Here is a 4,172-nt window from a genome sequence, read left to right on the forward strand (position 1 = left end):
CACGAGGAATATGCCTACCCTCACATTCACAAGCAGTCCAGCATCAGCCCATTGTTTGATACGAATGCCCCACATTCGAACAGCCGTTCAAATCAAGACCCACAATGAGCTCCCTTTCATACTTCGTCAGGTGCTGATAACGCTGTCTCAAACGAGTACCAGCACTCGGCATCTCCGTGTTCTTCAATTTGATCACTTAACATCTGTCGCTATTCAGGCTTCTTACATAACCTACCATGTCTGGTAACGACAAACAGTAATAAACAGCACGTTCCCAATCCTGTTATCGTCTGCGAAAATAAACAGTACGTTCCCAGTAATTTTACTGTCTTTTCGAGAACACATAACAACCACAAAATGTGGTGCCAAATTGCATTAGGAAAGAAGTTCTACCTCTAATACACTAACATAAACAGTTTCAGTAACAGTAATTTGAAAATATTAATGCACTGACAAATTCATAACAAGACTTTTACATTTATACGGGTGTTCGCGATAAATTGTCCACAATGAACCCACTTTTGTGTATAAAAAATGAAATAAAAAAATAAAATAACACCATGCAGCAGTGGCATAAGAATGAAAATCTATAGCATTCGACATTGAAGGGACAAGATTTAGTCACACAACAGCACACAACATTCCCTAAAAGTACTCATAATTGATGACAATTTAAATGCCCAAAATTTTGCTTGTACAAAGGACAAGCAAAATTTTAGTTGTAATTTTGTTTGTTAGACATACGGAAGAAGCACTTGTATTTTCATATACGGAGTGTTCATTTTAACTGAAGATGTTGAACTTCTCAAAACTACACATCGCATCGAAAAAATTTATAATTCCAATTTATTTGTCTCGGAGGGGGACATCCAGTGACAACACTCGACCACCACCCCACCCCGTGTCTGGGTGGCGGGGGACAACTTTGAAATCTTCAATGGGAGCCCAGTTTTTTTTATTGCAGATTATGATTCTATGGAAAAATTTACAAACGTTTTGTCTGAAGCATATTCTCCGTTTCACCACATATGGTGCTGTAATCGGAAGAATAGAAGTGGGTAAACAATCGTAATTTACGACATGCTACTCAATGGCTCTTGAATATCCAATGGCATGTGGGATCCCACCTCCATGCTGTGAGGTTAGGACAGACCAGTATTTCATAGCTTCTAACCGGAGACCCCATTCGCAACTTTATATTCCTGTGACATATCGAATAGGGGACTACTAGACGCGCCACTGTGGCCATGGCTCGAGGCGAACGCTACTCTACTTTTCCGATTAGAGTAAGTGTTTAAACGTAGTATGCCAATTTCAGTATACCTAGTGACCTGCTTTTCAAATGATCGTACACAGGACTGAAGCATATCTATGGGAATGCCAGCACCGGCGTTTTTGATGCGGTCGATCATGTCTTCACGGCCTGATGGCACTTGCTGGTGCACCTTACCTTTTAAATGTCCCCAGATAAAGAAATCCGGCGACGTTAAATACGGCGGACCAGGGCTACATCTTCCGGTCCACCGACCAGTGTAAACACGCTCGATACTTCCCGTGCTTCAATTGAGTAACGCGCTGGGCAACCGTCATGCTGAAATTACATACGTTGTCGAACATCCAGAGCAACGTCCTGCAGTAGTATCGATAGTTCCTGTTCCAAAAATGTTCGATCTTTGTGTCCATTAAAAGTGCCGTCGATAAAATACGAAGCAACGAGTTTGTTCCCCAATGACGTTTATGGTCATCTTGCCATAACTAGTGGGGATTGTCTACGCTCAAGTAATGCATGTTATGCCGGTTAAAGCTACTATTGACTGTGAAAATAAACTCATAGGATAACAGTACCTCGGAAAATGACGCGGGGGCTCGTTTACATTTGTTGATACGCCCATTCACAAAACACTATCCTGTTATGGAAATCGGTTCCATGAAGTTCTTGACGCAGTGACACTTGGATAATACTTATGACGATGCAGTGTTGTGACAGTACTACCTATGGACATACCGTAATATTGGTGTAATTGCCGGGCGATTATCTTTGAGTTAGCCGGCCGTTGTGGTCGAGCGGTTCTAGGCGCTTCAGTCTGGATCCGCGCGACCGCTACCGTCGCAGGTTCGAATCCTGCCTCGGGCATGGATGTGTGTGATGTCCTTAGATTAGTTAGGTTTAAGTAGTTCTACGTTCTAGGGGACTGATGACCTCAGATGTTAAGTCCCATAGTGCTCAGAGCCATTTGAACAATTTTTATCCTTGAGTTGTGGTGCACTGCCGCTAGTACAGCTGTTTCATTAGTTTCTCCTGTAACACGTTTGCTTCGTTTCCTCTTGCCGGTATGGACGCTGCCTTCAGACATAAAGGTGTTCACAACATTAAAAAGAACGAACTAGAGCGAACTTTCTCTGGAAAACGCTCGGCATACAACAGCAGCCTAGACATTTCCCCTACATTCAGTGTAAATCACGAATTTCAATTATTTTTTCTTCTGTGGTTACAACATTCATCGTCGACTTGCACGTCTGTTCTCCAAATGATAGGTAGGTGTGCAGGCAATAAACACAGCGTGAGTATTGTAATGTGTAGAGCTGCCGTCTGTTCTACGTCTGCAGGATTCGTGAACTCCAGTCGTAGTGTACTACCTGTTATGAAGCGTTGTAGTTCGCTTACACGGCCATGGTGGCGCGTCGAGTAGTCCCTATTCGATATGACAAGAGCAACACAACTTTGCGAATGGTGTTTCCAATTAGAAGTTATGAAGTACTGGCCACCTCTAACCATGCAGCATGGAAGTGAGGTCCCACATGCCATAGGATGTCAAGGGCCATTGAGTAGCATGTCGTAAATTACGATCGTGTATCCATGTCTATGGCCAACGGCCTTGCCGCAGTGGTAACACCGGTCCCCGTCAGATCACCGAAGTTAAGCGCTGTCGGGCTGGGCTAGCACTTGGATGGGTGACCACCCGGTCTGCCGGGCACTGTTGGCAAGCGGTGTGCACTCAGCCCTTGTGAGGCAAACTGAGGAGCTAGTTGATTGAGAAGTAGCGGCTCCGGTCCCGGAAACTGACATACGGCCGGGAGAGCAGTGTGCTGACTCCATATCCGCATCCAGTGACGCCTATGGTCTGAGGATGACACGGCGGCCGGTTGGCACCGTTGGGCCTTCATGGCCTGTTCGGGAGGAGTTAAGTTTAGTTTAGATCCATTTCTATTCCCCCGATTACAAAGCCATATGTGGCGAAACGTAGAAAATGCTGCAGATAAAACGTATTTAGATTTTACCTCAGAATCGTAATCTGCAATAAAATGCTTGGTTTCCATTGAAGATTTTAAAGTTGCCCTCCCTCACCCACGCACGGGGTGGGATGGTGGGTCGAGTGTGATACCGTTGGATGACCCCCTACGATGTGCATTTGCGAGATATTTCAATGTCTTCAGTTAAAATGAACACCCTGTGTATGTGGTGTCTGTTCTTTTGGACATATCGGAAGGAACAGACACCATTTTGATCCAGCAGACACTATGAATCAAGATACAAAAATTACAGACACAACTTATATTTAATTAAGGCGTGGACAGCCAAAGATGCTCACCAGGTTCGAACTCGTACGGGAATCGTCAAAATTCCGCGCGTAATGAGGATAATGGACAAGGGGCATTACATACATAGTTTTGGATAGGTTGAGAGTGCTATGATAGTCTCTGCAGTTGGGATGACCACTGTGTCCGGATGGTGCAGTGGTGAGCGCATCTGCCTAGTAAGCAAGAGGCATGGGTTTGAATCCAGTCAGGCACAAATTTTCAACCTTCCCCAATAATTTAAATCAACGCCCACTCACAGCCAATGTATGTAATTCCTTTGTAACTTGTATCTTCATCAAGGCATAGCTTCAGATCTGGGTTAGCAATATTCTTACCACCAGGCACCAGAGTATCACTTAAGTATCATGCTTTGTCGGTTCCGCCTATTTTTATAACCGAAGTCATCATACAAACCAATTCCATCATGAAGCGACAAAGATGTGTTTCCACTGTTTCATGACTGAAAAGAAGCGTATAAGTTATCTTGCATCACGTTTATCATTTTCTTTTTGTATCCACAATATATTAACATTTTGTTTGGGGTTGTTTTGATTTATCGAAGGTCTTATCACGTATTTATAAAATAATAAGAA

At 43.7% G+C, this 4,172-nt stretch overlaps 1 pseudogene; it reads left to right on the plus strand.

The window, feature by feature from the left end:
- The first annotated feature begins 2,866 nt into the window (after window positions 1-2,866).
- LOC124558983 lies at window positions 2,867-2,984 on the plus strand (annotated as a pseudogene).
- Window positions 2,985-4,172: the final 1,188 nt, after the last annotated feature.

Source organism: Schistocerca americana, chromosome 1, assembly GCF_021461395.2.
Source record: "Schistocerca americana isolate TAMUIC-IGC-003095 chromosome 1, iqSchAmer2.1, whole genome shotgun sequence".
In the NCBI taxonomy this organism is placed as follows: Eukaryota; Metazoa; Arthropoda; class Insecta; order Orthoptera; family Acrididae; genus Schistocerca; species Schistocerca americana.